General features: G+C 49.3%; 1 protein-coding gene across 1 annotated transcript in view; it reads right to left on the bottom strand.

Annotated features, from left to right (window-relative positions):
• The window catches only part of LOC143791853 (uncharacterized), a 239,405-nt gene extending 221,304 nt beyond the window's left edge, over positions 1 to 18,101 (bottom strand). Inside the window, exon 1 of the mRNA XM_077279269.1 lies at positions 18,080 to 18,101. The gene's annotated coding sequence lies outside the window, so the exon portion shown is untranslated. The remainder of the gene's footprint in view (positions 1 to 18,079) is intronic.
• Between the last annotated feature and the right edge of the window lie 496 nt (positions 18,102 to 18,597).

Genomic DNA, 18,597 nt, shown 5'->3' with positions numbered 1-18,597 from the left:
TATATGTATATACAGTTAGGTCCATATATATTTGGACAGAGACAACATTTGTCTCATTTTGGTTATAGACATTACCACAATTTAATTTTAAACAAAACAATTCAGATGCAGTTGAAGTTCAGACTTTTAGCTTTCATTTGAGGGTATCCATATTAAAATTGGATGAAGAGTTTAGGAGTTTCAGCTCCTTAACATGTGCGACCCTGTTTTTTAAAGGGACCAAAAGTAATTGGACAATTGACTCCAAGGCTATTTCATGGACAGGTGTGGGCAATCCCTTCATTATGTCATTCTCAACTAAGCAGATAAAAGGCCTGGAGTTGATTTGAGGTGTGGTGCTTGCATTTGGAAGGTTTTCCTATGAAGTAAACATGCGGTCAAAAGTGCTCTCCATGATGAAACAAGCCATTCTTAAGCTGTGAAAACAGAGAAAAAACCCATCCGAGAAATTGCTACAATATTAGGAGTGGCAAAATGTACAGTTTGGTACATCCTGAGAAGGAAAGAAAGCACTGGTGATCTCATCAATGCAAAAAGACCTGGGCGCCCACGGAAGACAACAGTGGTGGGTGATCGCAGAATAATCTCCATGGTGAAGAGAAACCCCTTCACAACAGCCAACCAAGTGACCAACACTCTCCCGGAGGACGGCGTATCAATATCCAAATCTATCATAAAGAGAAGACTGCATGAAAGTAATTACAGAGGGTTCACTGCACGGTGCAAGCCACTCATAAGTGTCAAGAATAAAAAGGCTAGACTGGACTTTGCTAAAAAACATCTAAAAAAGCCAGCACAGTTCAGGAAGAACATTCTTTGGACAGATGAAACCAAGATCAACTTCTACCAGAATGATGGAAAGAGAAAAGTATGGCGAAGGCTTGGTACAGCTCATGATCCAAAGCATACCACATCATCTGTAAAACACGGCGGAGGCAGTGTGATGGCTTGGGCATGCATGGCTGCCAGTGGCACTGGGTCACTAGTGTTTATTGATGATGTGACACAGGACAGAAGCAGCCAAATGAATTCTGAGGTATTCAGAGCCATACTGTGTGCTCAGATCCAGCCAAATGCAGCAAAACTGATTGGTCGTCGTTTCATACTACAGATGGACAATGACCCAAAACATGAAGCCAAAGCAACCCAGGAGTCTATTAAAGCAAAGAAGTGGAATGTTCTTGAATGGCCAAGTCAGTCACCTGATCTCAACCCAATTGAGCATGCATTTCACTTGTTAATGACTAAACTTCAGACAGAAAGGCCCACAAACAAACAGCAACTGAAAACCACCGCAGTGAAGGCCTGGCAGAGCATCAAAAAGGAGGAAACACAGCGTCTGGTGATGTCCATGAGTTCAAGACTTCAGGCAGTCATTGCCAACAAAGGGTTTTCAACCAAATACTAGAAATGAACATTTTTATTTAAAATTATTGAATCTGTCCAATTACTTTTGGTCCCTTTAAAAACAGGGTGGCACATGTTAAGGAGCTCAAACTCCTAAACCCTTCATCCAATTTTAATGTGGATACCCTCAAATGAAAGCTGAAAGTCTGAACTTCAACTGCATCTGAATTGTTTTGTTTAAAATTCATTGTGGTAATGTCTAGGCAAAAATTAAGAGATCACTGCAAAATGTTCAGTTTTGTCTGATTTTTCTCTTTATAGTTATGTTTTTGAGTAAAATGTAAATTGTTCAATGGGGTTCAGGTCTGGAGATTGGGCATACTCACACTGTCATCTTTCATTTGTTCAGTTTCATAGATCTTTTATTTATTATTATTTTTATCAGATTCAAGTTATTTCTGTGACCACTGTGGGTTTTTCTGTCATTAAACGAGGGGTACCAACAATTTTGACCACGTGTGTACATTCTACCTATTGTGTCCCCCTATTTCCTTATAAAAACCCCGGGTGCTGAAAGGAAAGCTGGGTGATCTGTACTTACATTGAGTCGCGATGAGGCGCCCTCTGGTGGATGAACTCATATGAACTCGAGTGTGGGAACTTTTCCAAGGCTGCAGTTCATGAGAACATCCACCAGAGGGCGCCTCACCGCAACTCAATGTAAGTACAGATCACCCAGCTTTCCTTTCAGCACCCGGGGTTTTTACAGCCACGAGCAGTGCTTTAGCGCAGCTCCTGGCTGTAAAATGATTTAACCCCTTCAGATGGATTTACTTCGTGGGAGCTGACAGTTCATCAGAAGGTATGTATATTGTTGGTTTATTATTTTGCCAAGCAAGGGTCTTCCGGCTGGATTGAGAGAGCAATAAAATACTAAAACAACCTGTTTGTTTATTTCATTCAAATACTTTTTAATAACGTGTGTGTGTGTTTTTTAACCCTTTCATACAATTGGATTAATAATGGATAGGTGATATAATTGACGCCTCTCCATTATTAATCTGGCTTAATGTCACCTTACAATAGCAAGGTGACATTAACCCTTCATTACCCCATATCCCACCGCTACACGGGAGTGGGATGAGAGTGGCCAAGTGCCAGAATAGGTGCATCTTCCAGATGTGCCTTTTCTGGGGTGGCTGGGGGCAGATGTTTGTAGCCAAGGGGGGCCAATAACCATGGACCCTCTCCTGGCTATTAATATCTGCCCTCAGTCACTGGCTTTACTACTCTGGCGGAGAAAATTGCGCGGGAGCCCACGCCAATTTTTTCCACGATTTAACCCTTTATTTTACAAGCTACAGCACCCAAATTTTGCACATACACACTACTAACATTAGTAGTGTGGAATATGCAAAAAAAAGGGGATATGAGATGGTTTACTGTATGTAAACCATGTCTCATATCCTGTCGGGTTGGGGAAGGAGAAATGAAAAGCCGGTAATTGAATTACCAGCTTTTCACTAACACCGCTGCGTATTTCTCGCAAGTCACACTGCTGGTCTGTGTGAAATCTGTATTTTTCTCGCCCCCCTAGACTTTCATTGGCGTATTTTTTGCACAATACGCTGACAAACGCAGCATGCTGCGATTTTGTATGGCCGTAGAAAGGCGTATATTACGGATGCGTTATATACGGCTGATAGGACCTGACCCATTGGGAATAATTGGGCCGTTTGTTAGGCGTGTTTTACGGACGTATTTTATGCGCTCTTACGTCCGTAAAACTCGCTAGTGTGACGGCAGCCTCAGATAAAAGAAAACCTAGACATGTTTAGTGTCTATGAACTCGTAATGACCCGGAAAATCATAATGGCAGGTCAGTTTTAGCATTTGGTGAACCTAGCAAAAAAGCTAAACAAAAAACAAGTGTGAGATTGCACTTTTTTGCAATTTCATCGCACTTGTAATTTTTTTTCCATTTGGAAAATGTCAAAACCAATAGAATTATTCAAAAGTACATCTCGTCCCGCAAAAAATAAGCCCTCACATGGCCATATTGACGGAAAAATAAAAAAGTTATGGCTCTAGGAAGGAGGGGAACGAAAAACCAAAAATGAAAAAACAAAAAAGCTCCAGGGGTGAAGGGGTTAATTGTAAAGTGCTGAGGAATATGTTGGCATTATATAAATAAAATTATTATTGTTCATTTTCATTATTATCAACATTTTTATTATTATCAATAAAGTTAATCTGTTTACAATTTAGCTTGATTTGTACTGTTGCTATCTAAGGGCTCCAGTTTGATATTTAGTGATACAAGCAAGAAGAGAATAAAATAAAACTAGATGGGTATTTCCTGAAGGAACTACAGATAGTGCTTTGGAATGGTGCCCGGGTTGTCCCAGCAAGACTTTCACACTTGGGTGCCCCTCAGGCGCTGTTTTGGTAGTTGTAGCCACTCTGGGTCCGATTTGGCGGGCGGCGCCACTCTGGGTCCGATTTGGCAGGCGGCGCCACTCCGGGTCCGATTTGGTGGGCGGCGCCACTCCGGGTCCGATTTGGTGAGCGACGCCACTCCGGGTCCGATTTGGCGGGCGGCGCCACTCCGGGTCCGATTTGGCGGGCGGCGCCACTCCGGGTCCGATTTGGCGGGCGGCGCCACTCCGGGTCCGATTTGGCGGGCGGCGCCACTCCGGGTCCGATTTGGCGGGCGGCGCCACTCTGGGTCCGATTTGGCGGGCGGCGCCACTCTGGGTCCGATTTGGCGGGCGGCGCCACTCGGTCCGATTTGGCGGGCGGCGCCACTCTGGGTCCGATTTGGCGGGCGCGCCACTCTGGGTCCGATTTGGCGGGCGGCGCCACTCTGGGTCCGATTTGGCGGGCGGCGCCACTCTGGGTCCGATTTGGCGGGCGGCGCCACTCTGGGTCCGATTTGGCGGGCGGCGCCACTCTGGGTCTGATTTGGCGAACGGCGCCACTCTGGGTCCGATTTGGCGAGCGGCGCCACCCCGGGTCCGATTTGGCGGGCGGCGCCACTCCGGGTCCGATTTGGCGGGCGGCGCCACTCTGGGTCCGATTTGGCGGGCGGCGCCACTCTGGGTCCAATTTGGCAGGCGGCGCCACTCTGGGTCCGATTTGGCGGGCGGCGCCACTCTGGGTCCGATTTGGCGGGCGGCGCCACTCTGGGTCCGATTTGGGGAGCGGCGCCACTCCGGGTCCGATTTGGCGGGCGGCGCCACTCCGGGTCCGATTTGGCGGGCGGCGCCACTCCGGGTCCGATTTGGCAGGCGGCGCCACTCCGGGTCCGATTTGGCGGGCGGCGCCACTCTGGGTCCGACTTGGCGGGCGGCGCCACTCCGGGTCCGACTTGGCGGGCGGCGCCACTCTGGGTCCGATTTGGCGGGCGGCGCCACTCTGGGTCCGATTTGGCGGGCGGCGACACTCTGGGTCCGATTTGGCGGGCGGCGCCACTCTGGGTCCGATTTGGCGGGCGGCGCCACTCTGGGTCCGATTTGGCGGGCGGCGCCACTCTGGGTCCGATTTGGCGGGCGGCGCCACTCTGGGTCCGACTTGGCGGGCGGCGCCACTCTGGGTCCGATTTGTTGGGCGGCGCCACTCTGGGTCCTATTTGGCGGGCGGCGCCACTCTGGGTCCGATTTGGCAAGAGGGGGCACTCTGGTCCGATTTGGTGGGCTGGGTCCGATTTGGTGAGCGGGGCAATAATTATAAGACTACAGATAGTGTTTTGGAATTGTGCTCTACTGTCACTTTAAGAGCGGACATTATCTGACAAAACTTGTGACCTGGTGGGCTGGTAGAGTTTATAGGCGTTGGCATAGTAACTGGGTCTCACTGCGCATATCAATGAGCTAATCAGCCAGGTGGCAGTTATTTTTAGAAATTGCCTCAGAAATCAGGCCCATTATAAACGTATTGGAAAATTTCCCTATTGAAACGCATTGAGACACTTTTTTCAAACGCAAATTGCGCCAAAACTACAAATCCGATCGACACGAAAAATACTTAGCACACCTCTCAGGAACGCTGGCTTCGAAATGACACCTCACTGGAGTCTGTGAGTTTAGCGGTTCGGGCCGCATTACGTGCGGACTGAATAATAATAATAAGAACTAGATGGGTATTTCCTGAAGGAACTACAGATAGTGCTTTGGAATGGTGCCCGGGCTGCCCCTGCAAGACTTTCACACTTGGGTGCCCCTCAGGCGGTCCGATTTGGTGGGTTGGGTCAATCTGGGTCTGATTTTGTGGGCGGGGTAAATCTAGGTCCGATTCGGTGGGCGGGGTCACTTTTGGTCCGATTCTGTGGGCGCGGCCACTCTGGGTCCGATTCGGTGGGCGGAGCCACTCTGGGTCCGATTTGGTGGGCGGGGCACCTTAGGGACCAATTTGGTGGGTGGGGTCACTCGGTCCGATTTGGTGGGCTGGGCACCTCAGGGTCTCATTTGGTGGGCTGGGCACTTCAGGGTCCGATTTGGTGGGTGAGGTCACTCTGGGTCCGATTTGGTGGAAGGGGTCACTCTGGGTCTGATTTGGTGGAAGGGGTCACTCTGGGTTCGATTTGGTGGGCGGAGCCACTCTGGGTCCGATTTGGTGGGCGGGGTCACTCTGGGTCCGATTTGGTGGGCGGGGTCACTCTGGGTCCGATTTGGTGAGCCGGGCCCCTCGGGGTCCGATTTGGTGAGCGGGGTAATCTACTATATAATTGTCTAAGGGCACTTCCGTCTTTCTGTCTCACAACACCGCTACGTCATCATCTCATGAGACCGCAATGCACTCTTGGGACCGGAGCGCGCAACAAGCATCGGGTACCGGCCACTCCAGGTGCAACAAGCATCGTGTACCGGCCGCTCTAGGAGGTGCAACAACCATCAGATACCGGCCGCTCCAGGAGGTGAGTATGTAACTTTTTTATTTTAATTCTTTTTTTTTTTTTTAACAGGGATATGCAGTATACTATGTGACTGGACAATATACTACGTGACTGGGCAGTATAACTACGTGGCTCTGCGCTGTATACTGCGTGGCTCTGCGCTGTATACTGCGTGGCTCTGCGCTGTATACTACGCGGCTCTGCGCTGTATACTACGCGGCTCTGCGCTGTATACTGCGCGGCTCTGCGCTTTGTACTGTGCGGCTCTGCGCTATATACTGCGTGGCTCTTCGCTGTATACTACGCGGCTCTGCGCTGTGTACTGCGCGGCTCTGCGCTGTGTACTGCGCGTGTCCGTGCTGTGTACTGCGTGTGTCTGCGCTGTATACTGCGCGGCTCTGCGCTGTGTACTGCGCGGCTCTGCACTGTGTACTGCACGGCTCTGCGCTGTATACTGCGGGGCTCTGCACTGTATACTGCGGGGCTCTGCGCTGTATACTACGCGGCTCTGCGCTGTATACTGCGCGGCTCTGCGCTATATACTGCGTGGCTCTACGCTGTGTACTGCGCGGCTCTGCGCTGTATACTGCGCGGCTCTGCGCTGTATACTGGGCGGCTCTGCGCTGTGTACTGCGCGGCTCTGCGCTGTATACTGCGCGGCTCTGCGCTGTATACTGCACGGCTCTGCGCTGTGTACTGCGCGGCTCTGCGCTGTGTACTGCGCGGCTCTGCGCTGTGTACTGCGCGGCTCTGCGCTGTGTACTGCGCGGCTCTGCGCTGTGTACTGCGCGGCTCTGCGCTTTACACTGCGCGGCTCTGCGCTTTATACTGCGCGGCTCTGCGCTGTGTACTGCGCGGCTCTGCGCTGTGCACTGCACGGCTCTGCGCGGTATACTGCGCGGCTCTGCGCTCTGTACTGCGCGGCTCTGCGCTGTGTACTGCGCGGCTCTGCGCTGTATACTGCGCGGCTCTGCGCTGTGTACTGCGAGGCTCTGCGCTTTATACTGCGCGACTCTGCGCTGTGTACTGCGCGGCTCTCCGCTTTATACTGCGCGGCTCTGCGCTGTGTACTGCGCGGCTCTGCGCTGTGTACTGCGCGGCTCTGCGCTGTGTACTGCGCGGCTCTGCGCTGTGTACTGCGCGGCTCTGCGCTGTGTACTGCGCGGCTCTGCGCTGTATACTGCGCTGCTCTGCGCTGTGTACTGCGCGGCTCTGCGCTGTGTACTGCGCGGCTCTGCGCTGTGTACTGCGCGGCTCTGCGCTGTATACTGCGCGACTCTGCGCTTTGTACTGCGCGGCTCTGCGCTGTGTACTGCGCGGCTCTGCGCTGTGTACTGCGCGGCTCTGCGCTGTGTACTGCGCGGCTCTGCGCTGTATACTGCACGGCTCTGCGCTGTGTACTGCGCGGCTCTGCGCTGTGTACTGCGCGGCTCTGCGCTGTGCACTGCACGGCTCTGCGCGGTATACTGCGCGGCTCTGCGCTCTGTACTGCGCGGCTCTGCGCTGTGTACTGCGCGGCTCTGCGCTGTATACTGCGCGGCTCTGCGCTGTGTACTGCGCGGCTCTGCGCTGTGTACTGCGCGGCTCTGCGCTGTGTACTGCGCGGCTCTGCGCTGTGTACTGCGCGGCTCTCCGCTTTATACTGCGCGGCTCTGCGCTGTGTACTGCGCGGCTCTGCGCTGTGTACTGCGCGGCTCTGCGCTGTGTACTGCGCGGCTCTGCGCTGTGTACTGCGCGGCTCTGCGCTGTGTACTGCGCGGCTCTGCGCTGTGTACTGCGCGGCTCTGCGCTGTGTACTGCGCGGCTCTGCGCTGTGTACTGCGCGGCTCTGCGCTGTATACTGCGCGACTCTGCGCTTTGTACTGCGCGGCTCTGCGCTGTGTACTGCGCGGCTCTGCGCTGTGTACCGCGCGGCTCTGCGCTGTGTACTGCGCGGCTCTGCGCTGTGTACTGCGCGGCTCTGCGCTGTGTACTGCACGGCTCTGCGCTGTGTACTGCGCGGCTCTGCGCTGTGTACTGCGCGGCTCTGCGCTGTGTACTGCGCGGCTCTGCGCTTTATACTGCGCGACTCTGCGCTTTGTACTGCGCGGCTCTGCGCTGTGTACTGCGCGGCTCTGCGCTGTGTACTGCGCGGCTCTGCGCTGTGTACTGCGCGGCTCTGCGCTGTGTACTGCGTGGCTCTGCGCTTTATACTGCGCGACTCTGCGCTTTGTACTGCGCGGCTCTGCGCTGTGTACTGCGCGGCTCTGCGCTGTGTACTGCGCGGCTCTGCGCTGTGTACTGCGCGGCTCTGCGCTTTATACTGCGCGACTCTGCGCTTTGTACTGCGCGGCTCTGCGCTGTGTACTGCGCGGCTCTGCGCTGTGTACTGCGCGGCTCTGCGCTGTGTACTGCGCGGCTCTGCGCTGTGTACTGCGCGGCTCTGCACTGTATACTGCGTGGCTCTGCGCTGTGTACTGCGCGGCTCTGCGCTGTGTACTGCGCGGCTCTGCGCTGTGTACTGCGCGGCTCTGCGCTTTATACTGCGCGACTCTGCGCTTTGTACTGCGCGGCTCTGCGCTGTGTACTGCGCGGCTCTGCGCTGTGTACTGCGCGGCTCTGCGCTGTGTACTGCGCGGCTCTGCGCTTTATACTGCGCGACTCTGCGCTTTGTACTGCGCGGCTCTGCGCTGTGTACTGCGCGGCTCTGCGCTGTGTACTGCGCGGCTCTGCGCTGTGTACTGCGCGGCTCTGCGCTGTGTACTGCGCGGCTCTGCGCTGTATACTGCGCGGCTCTGCTCTGTGTACTGCGCGGCTCTGCGCTGTGTACTGCGAGGCTCTGCGCTGTGTACTGCGCGGCTCTGCGCTGTGTACTGCGAGGCTCTGCGCTTTATACTGCGCGACTCTGCGCTTTGTACTGCGCGGCTCTGCGCTGTGTACTGCGCGGCTCTGCGCTGTGTACTGCGCGGCTCTGCGCTGTGTACTGCGCGGCTCTGCGCTTTATACTGCGCGACTCTGCGCTTTGTACTGCGCGGCTCTGCGCTGTGTACTGCGCGGCTCTGCGCTGTGTACTGCGCGGCGTACTGCGCGGCTCTGCGCTGTGTACTGCGCGGCTCTGCGCTGTGTACTGCGCGGCTCTGCACTGTATACTGCGTGGCTGTGCAATATACTTCGTGGACATACATATTCTAGAATACCCGATGAGTTAGAATCGGGCCACAGTCTAATAATCATAAGACTAAGGATAGTGGTTTGGAATTGTGCTGTACTGTCACTTTAAGAGCTGATATTATCTGACAAAATTTGTGACCTGGTGAGCTGATGTAGACTTCATAGGCGTTGGCATAGTAACTGTGTCTGACTGCGCATATCAATGAGCTAATCAGCCAGGTGGCAGTTATTTTTAGAAATTGCCTCAGAAACCAGCCCATTATAAACGTATGGGACAATTTCCCTATTGAAACGCATTGAAAGACTTTTTTCAAACACAAATTGCGCAAAAACTACAAATCCGATCGGCACGAAAAATACTTAGCACACCTCTCAGGAACGCTGGCTTCGAAATGACACCTCACTGGAGTCTGTGAGTTTAGCGGTTCGGGCCGCATTACGTGCGGACTGAATAATAAGAATAAGAAGAAGTTTACCACGGTGGAATAACAGTATAGTGCTTTGTTCCAAAGCACTATAATAAGAAGTTTACCACGGTGGAACAACAGTATAGTGCTTTGTTCCAAAGCACTATAATAACAGGCAAGTGACATGGAAATCCTCAAAGGGTTTGGGACATGACTTTTTTAGCACTTAGTAAAATGTCTTCATTATAGGTGTTCCTCCTTTGTATGTCTTATTAGTGCAGCATTCTTCACAGAGTGCAAAGCTCTCGATCTCAAAATGGAATTTGATTGGAAAGCATGTTTTTTTTAAATCTGGAGATTTGAATTTTTAAAGCCTTTGTTCCAAAAGAGCAATTCTCATATACAGTAGACAGATGGTATTGAGGCAACAAAGTAATCAGGTTGGAACAATGGAGTAAGATGTGGCGGAATGGCAACTGGAGGAGCAGAACTGGAACCAGAACAACTGGATATGCTGAGTTGAAATCAAGACAACTAGTGTGTTGTAGTAGCAGAATCAACTGAGTGATGGTAACCCAGAGAAGGAGAGCAAGTAACACAGGAGGTTCAGTGGCAAAACTGTACCTCAAGTATAGCAGAGCTGGGATTTTCACAGAGTTCAAGGTTAAGTTGACCATTGATATAACAGTGCTAGGTTTGTCAAGTACTAGGGATCCAAGAACAAGGAAGCCAACTACCTGTATACACCTGAAGCAGAATATAAGGGCTGGGTCAATAAGGCCACAGAAGTGTGCCAGGTTGCCATAGTCTCCCAATGCATAGAAAAGCAGGAGGGAAATGTAGAGCCTGGTCCTGGTGTCAACACCGGTGAGTAGCACATGTAATCTGACCTGTCCATCGGCCTCCTCCAGTTGAAATACAGCAAAAAGGTTAATTGACAGGCTGGGTCACATGGTTCTCCTACAACTGCCAATTTAAGAACAGGATCGATGTGCACTCTGTAAGGAAGGCTGCCTTAACAAGTGTAGTAGGAGAACCTGTAATCCTTATATATTAGTAAGTTCCTCAAAATCATGTATCCAACCCATTTTATGAAATGCAAATAAAATGGCCTACCCATTTAAAGAAACACATGAGAAACAAGGTTTCCCTTTAAGATAAAAAATGTAACCTGGAATTTACACAGTAAAAAGTGAACAAAATCTTACTTTAGTGCCAACCTGTCACACCATTCATGCTGCCAATTGTTGTGAACTGTGTTTCTGGGCTCCCTCTGGTGGTCACTAACGGTATTGTGTTAGGCATGTCTTGTTGCAGGCCTGAGCTCCAGCTGTATCGTTAAGCAGCGGGTGTTCCCTATTTAAGTCTCTTCTGGACTCAGTCTCTTGCCTGGCATCGTTGTATCCAGACCTATATGGTCTCCTCCGGATTCCTTTCAGTCTGTCTCATGCAAGAAAAGCTAAGTCCGTTTTGTACTTTTGATCATTTGCATTTTCCTGTATTTTTGTCCAGCTTGCTTACATTTGATTTTCTGGCTCGCTGGAAGCTCTAGGGGGCTGATATTCTCCCCCCGCACCGTCAGTCGGTGTGGGGGTTCTTGAATATTCAGCGTGGATGTTTTTGTAGGGTTTTCTGCTGACCGCATAGTCCACTATCTATTTTCTGCCTATCTAGATTAGTGGGCCTCACTTTGCTGAATCTAGTTCATCTCTACGTTTGTGTTTTCCTCTTGCCTCACCGTTATTATCTGTTGGGGGCTTTCTATCTCTTTGGGGTTCAATTTCTCTGGAGGCAAGTGAGGTCTTATTTTCCCTCTAGGGGTAGTCAGTTCTCTGGCTGGCTCGAGACGTCTAGAACCAACGTAGGCACGTTCACCGGCTGCTTTTAGTTGTGTGTGTTAGGATCAGGTATGCGGTTAGCTCAGTTCCCACCTCCCTAGAGCAGTATTTAGGTTTTTGCTATCTTGCTGGAATATCAGAGATCCTCTACCACTGGGATCATAACAGTATGCCAGGCCAAAAAGAAAATGTTTAATGCATCGCAGAAGCGGGATTAAAAAGAAGTTCTGAGTTTTTTGGGTTTTTTTTGTTGCTGCAGTTTGCCTAGCTTCTTCCATCCCCTTTTACTCTGAGTGGTTGGTGTTCTGCTGCAGACATGAATATCCAGACTCTGACTTCTAGTGTGGATCAGCTTGCTGCTAGGGTGCAAAGCATTCAGGATTTTGTTATCCATAACCCTATGTCAGAACCAAAAATACCTATTCCTGAGCCGTTTTTTGGAGATAGATCTAAGTTCCTGAATTTTAGGAATAATTGCAGATTGTTTCTGTCCCTGAAACCTCGTTCCTCTGGTGATTCCGCTCAGCAAGTTAAGATTGTAATTTCCTTCTTGCGCGGCGACCCTCAAGATTGGGCCTTCTCTCTGGCGCCAGGAGATCCTGCATTGATAAATGTTGATGCGTTTTTTCTGGCACTTGGTTTGCTTTATGAGGAGCCTAATCTTGAAAATCAGGCTGAAAAGATGTTGCTGGCTATCTCTCAGGGTCAGGACGAAGCTGAGGTGTATTGTCAGAAATTTCGGAAATGGTCCGTGCTTACTCAATGGAATGAGTGTGCTCTGGCCGCAAATTTCAGAAATGGTATTTCTGAAGCCATTAAAGATGTTATGGTGGGGTTGCCTATCCCTACAGGTCTGAATGATTCAATGGCTATGGCCATTCAAATTGATCGACGTTTGCAGGAGCGCAAATCTGTTAATCCTTTGGCGGTGCTGTCTGAACGGTCACCTGATTCTATGCAATGTGACAGAATTCTGACCAGAGCCGAGCGACAAAATCATAGACGTCAAAATGGGTTGTGTTTTTACTGTGGTGATTCAACACATGTTATCTCAGCATGCTCTAAACGCTTAAAAAAAATTGTTAATCCTGTCGCTATTGGTACTTTTCAGCCTAAGTTTATTCTGTCTGTGACTTTAATTTGTTCATTATCTTCTTACTCAGTTATGGCTTTTGTGGGTTCTGGTGCTGCTTTAAGTCTGATGGATTTGTCGTTTGCCAAGCGCTGTGGTTTTGTCCTGGAGCCTTTGGAAAATCCTATTCCTCTTAGAGGAATTGATTCTACGCCATTGGCAGAGAATAAACCTCAGTATTGGACGCAAGTGACCATGTGCATGACTCCTGTACATCAGGAGGTGATTCGTTTTCTGGTACTGCATAAAATGCATGATGTCGTTTTGGGTCTGCCATGGTTACAGGCCCATAATCCAGTTTTAGATTGGAAAGCTATGACTGTGTCTAGTTGGGGGTGTCAGGGGATTCATGGCGATTCTCCATTGGTGTCTATTGCTTCTTCTACTCCTTCTGAGATCCCTGAGTTTTTGTCAGACTTTCAGGATGTATTTAATGAGGCCAGTTCCAGTGCCCTTCCCCCTCATAGGGACTGCGATTGTGCTATAGGTTTGATTCCTGGTAGTAAATTTCCTAAGGGACGACTCTTTAATTTATCTGTGCCAGAGCATGCCGCGATGTGGAGCTATATAAAGGAGTCTTTGGAGAAGGGACATATTCGCCCATCCTCTTCTCCCCTTGGTGCAGGATTCTTTTTTGTGGGCAAGAAAGACGGGTCTTTGAGACCTTGTATAGATTATCGTCTTCTAAATAAGATCACGGTTAAATTTCAGTATCCTTTGCCATTGTTGTCTGATTTGTTTGCTCGGATTAAGGGTGCCAGTTGGTTCACCAAGATAGATCTTCGTGGTGCGTATAACCTTGTGCGTATAAAGCAGGGAGATGAATGGAAAACTGCATTTAATACGCCCGAGGGTCATTTTGAGTACCTGGTGATGCCTTTTGGACTATCTAATGCCCTTTCTGTGTTTCAGTCCTTCATGCATCACATCTTCCGGAAATATCTGGATAAATTTATGATTATTTATCTGGATGATATTTTGTTTTTTTCTGATGATTGGGAGTCCCATGTGAACCAGGTCAGGATGGTGTTTCAGGTTCTGCGTGAAAACGCTCTATTTGTGAAGGGCTCAAAGTGTATCTTTGGGGTACAGAAGGTTTCTTTTTTGGGTTTTATTTTTTCCCCTTCAACTGTGGAGATGGACCCAGTCATGGTCCGTGCCATTCATGACTGGACTCAGCCCACGTCTGTTAAGAGCCTGCAGAAGTTCTTGGGCTTTGCTAATTTTTACCGTTGTTTTATCGCAAATTTTTCTAGCGTGGTTAAACCTTTGACGGATATGACCAAGAAGGGTTCTGATGTTGCTAATTGGTCTCCTGCGGCCGTTGAAGGCCTTTCGGGAGCTGAAGCGTCGGTTTACTTCAGCGCCAGTCTTGTGCCAGCCGGATGTCTCTCTTCCCTTCCAGGTTGAAGTTGATGCTTCTGAGATTGGTGCAGGGGCCGTTTTGTCGCAAAAAAGTTCTGATGGCTCCGAGATGAAGCCATGCGCCTCCTTTTCAAGAAAATTTTTGCCTGCTGAGCGGAACTATGATGTTGGTAATCGGGAGTTATTGGCTATGAAGTGGGCATTTGAGGAGTGGCGTCATTGGCTCGAGGGAGCTAGACATCGTGTGGTGGTCTTGACTGATCATAAAAATCTAATTTACCTCGAGTCTGCCAAGCGCCTGAATCCTAGACAGGCTCGTTGGTCATTGTTTTTCTCCCGTTTTGACTTTGTGGTCTCGTTCCTGCCTGGTTCAAAGAACGTGAAGGCTGATACACTTTCTAGGAGTTTTGTGCCTGACTCTCCGGGAGTCTCGGAGCCGGCTGGTATTCTCAGAGAGGGAGTGATTTTGTCTGCCATTTCCCCAGATTTGCGATGAGTGCTGCAGAAGTTTCAGGCTGATAGACCTGATCGTTGCCCACCGGAGAGACTGTTTGTCCCTGACAGATGGACCAGCAGAGTTATTTCTGAGGTTCATTCTTCAGTGTTGGCGGGGCATCCTGGGATTTTCGGTACCAGAGATTTGGTGGCTAGGTCCTTTTGGTGGCCTTCCTTGTCGCGGGATGTGCGTTCCTTTGTGCAGTCCTGTGGGATTTGTGCTCGGGCTAAGCCTTGTTGTTCTCGTGCCAGCGGGTTGCTTTTGCCCTTGCCTATCCCGAAGAGGCCTTGGACGCACATTTCCATGGATTTCATTTCGGATCTTCTGGTATCTCGGAAGATGTCTGTCATCTGGGTGGTGTGCGACCGTTTCTCTAAAATGGTCCATTTGGTGCCCTTGCCTAAGCTGCCTTCCTCCTCTGATTTGGTTCCTTTGTTCTTTCAGAATGTGGTTTGTTTGCACGGCATCCCTGAGAATATTGTGTCTGACAGAGGATCCCAGTTTGTATCCAGATTCTGGCGATCCTTTTGTGCTAAGATGGGTATTGATTTGTCCTTTTCGTCGGCTTTTCATCCTCAGACTAATGGCCAGACCGAGCGAACTAATCAGACGTTGGAGACCTATTTGAGATGTTTTGTTTCTGCTGATCAGGACGATTGGGTTACCTTTTTGCCACTGGCCGAGTTTGCCCTTAATAATCGGGCTAGTTCTGCCACTTTGGTTTCGCCCTTTTTCTGCAACTCTGGTTTTCATCCTCGTTTCTCCTCGGGCCAGGTTGAACCTTCTGACTGTCCTGGGGTTGATTCTGTGGTGGATAGGTTGCAGCGGATTTGGAACCATGTGGTGGACAATTTGAAATTGTCACAAGACAAGGCCCAGCGTTTTGCCAACCGCCGCCGCGGTGTGGGTCCCCGACTTTGTGTTGGGGATTTGGTTTGGTTGTCTTCTCGGCATGTTCCTTTGAAGGTCTCCTCTCCTAAGTTCAAGCCTCGCTTTATCGGTCCTTATAAGATTTTGGAAATCCTTAACCCGGTGTCTTTCCGCTTGGACCTTCCAGCGTCATTCGCCATTCATAATGTGTTCCATAGGTCCTTGTTGCGGCGGTACGTGGTGCCTGTGGTTCCTGCTGTTGAGCCTCCTGCCCCGGTTTTGGTTGAGGGCGAGTTGGAGTACATGGTGGAGAAGATTTTGGATTCTCGTATCTCTAGACGGAAACTCCAGTATTTAGTTAAGTGGAAAGGCTATGGTCAGGAGGATAATTCCTGGGTTGTCGCCTCTGATGTTCATGCGGCTGATTTGGTTCATGCCTTTCACGCTGCTCATCCTGATCGCCCTGGGGGTCTTGCTGAGGAATCGGTGACCCCTCCTCAAGGGGGGGGTACTGTTGTGAACTGTGTTTCTGGGCTCCCTCTGGTGGTCACTAACGGTATTGTGTTAGGCATGTCTTGTTGCAGGCCTGAGCTCCAGCTGTATCGTTAAGCAGCGGGTGTTCCCTATTTAAGTCTCTTCTGGACTCAGTCTCTTGCCTGGCATCATTGTATCCAGACCTATATGGTCTCCTCCGGATTCCTTTCAGTCTGTCTCATGCAAGAAAAGCTAAGTCCGTTTTGTACTTTTGATCATTTGCATTTTCCTGTATTTTTGTCCAGCTTGCTTACATTTGATTTTCTGGCTCGCTGGAAGCTCTAGGGGGCTGATATTCTCCCCCCGCACCGTCAGTCGGTGTGGGGGTTCTTGAATATTCAGCGTGGATGTTTTTGTAGGGTTTTCTGCTGACCGCATAGTCCACTATCTATTTTCTGCCTATCTAGATTAGTGGGCCTCACTTTGCTGAATCTAGTTCATCTCTACGTTTGTGTTTTCCTCTTGCCTCACCGTTATTATCTGTTGGGGGCTTTCTATCTCTTTGGGGTTCAATTTCTCTGGAGGCAAGTGAGGTCTTATTTTCCCTCTAGGGGTAGTCAGTTCTCCGGCTGGCTCGAGACGTCTAAAACCAACGTAGGCACGTTCACCGGCTGCTTTTAGTTGTGTGTGTTAGGATCAGGTATGCGGTTAGCCCAGTTCCCACCTCCCTAGAGCAGTATTTAGGTTTTTGCTATCTTGCCGGAATATCAGAGATCCTCTACCACTGGGATCATAACAGCCAATACCAGGGACAACATGAATCAAAACCTGGCAACATGATTGCAGTCAGGTATATTATTCCCTGAAATGCTTTGGTTTCAGAGAAAGTATCATTATAGGTACCAGCTGGGATCCATATCCGTAGATGAGAATAGTATGGCATCGGTCCCCGTCAGCTTTGCGCAGAACCACTAAATGTCATTGACAGCTTTCTCTTTAAGAGAAAAATATACATGACTGCAATTGAACATCCAGGCTCTGATTCATGCTGCCTGTGGTTTTGGCAGCATGAAACAGCTGACAAGTTCCCTTTAAAGGGTCATTCATTGTCACTTAAAAAAAGGTTCTATTATGACATAAAGTGTGATGAGGGTGGGTGTGGCCACTGGCCAGGCTTTCCATGGAGGGGTGTAAGTAAGTGACTACCTGTTCTTCACTAGATTATTTGATGGTGAGTATTGGCTTGGGCCATTAGGGCACTCATCAAGTCCCACTCCAGAACAGTCCTTGGACCTGTAGCAGCTGACCAGCGGGTCAAAGGTAGAAATACGAAGCACAGAGGGCAAAGACAGAGATGTGGTCAGACAGTCCGCGGAAACGTCAGGCAGCACAGGTTCAAAATATGAAGCCAGACTCTGGGCAGAGAGATCATAATAAATGAGTAAACAGTCCAAATCGGTAACAGGAAAGTCAAAACAATAATGCACCTTGATGGCGAACTGGTGATGACTTACAGCTAAGATCTGCCTAATATATCTACTGCTGGAAGGCGATAGGTCAGGGAAGCAAAACTCTGCAAAACACAGTGGTTTTGAATTCCTGCAGAGTCTGGCTGTTCCTCTCTAATGCCGAGTGGAGACTATCCAGCAACAGGAGGATGTAGCAGTGCTGGAAGTGTTGCACAAGGCAGTTCAGTGAGATGGTCTGACTCTGGGAGGATCAGAGCGGTGTTCGCAATGAGTAGGACTGAAATTACAAAACCGTTGTTAAATAAATGGATCACAGTCAGACTAATGTTATTCAAGGAGGCAGTGCAGATTAAAAAAAATTGTATTAAAAAATTGCAGCATGTAAGATATTTCTACAGAAATTGGTTGAGAATCACCCATTCAAGTCTATGAGTGGAAGAAAAAAATTGGATGCCACAGTACAGCATACAATTTTTACGGATACATTGCAATTCTGTAAAAGGAAACTGTAAATGGTCCTGGAAATAATTAATAGCCTCTAAGTAAATTAACAAATTGCATATGGGCAGCACACAGACATTGTCCTAATTTTCTAGATGTAACTGACCGATTTTTTAATACTGTCGTGTCAACCTACCCAAGAAGCCTGCAAGACACAACTTCCTTTATGTCCTACTGAAACCACAAAAATGTTCTTGCCATCATTGAGTCATCAGTATGCCAAAACTAAAAAACAAAGGTGACAAAAAATGAATCTATTGAGAATGAATACCAATGAATCACAGCAGCAAAATCTAGTCCACAATATAACATTTAATTTCATCACCCACACAAACCATTGGGAAGTTTTTAGTTTGTACTTTTGCACTCGTAAAGTCCCAGTTTCATTACAACACAAAAGAAAAGGGGACATTAAAAATGTGCATTCTCATCTCTATAAATCAGTAAATTGTGAAACTACAGGGAATCTGTCACCAGGTTTTTACCTGCTAATCTGAGAACATTGTATTGTAGAGACAGGGACTCTGATTCCAGCAAGGTGTCATTTACTAGGCTGCCTTGTGAAGTTTTGATAAAACCCCAATTTTATCAGCAGGACATTATCATTTGGCTGCAGTCACACGAACATATGTTCCCTCATGTTAGAGAATCGGA

Source organism: Ranitomeya variabilis, chromosome 1 (genome assembly GCF_051348905.1).
Source record: "Ranitomeya variabilis isolate aRanVar5 chromosome 1, aRanVar5.hap1, whole genome shotgun sequence".
Taxonomy (NCBI): Eukaryota; Metazoa; Chordata; class Amphibia; order Anura; family Dendrobatidae; genus Ranitomeya; species Ranitomeya variabilis.
This window is presented reverse-complemented; position numbering and strand designations above follow the sequence as displayed.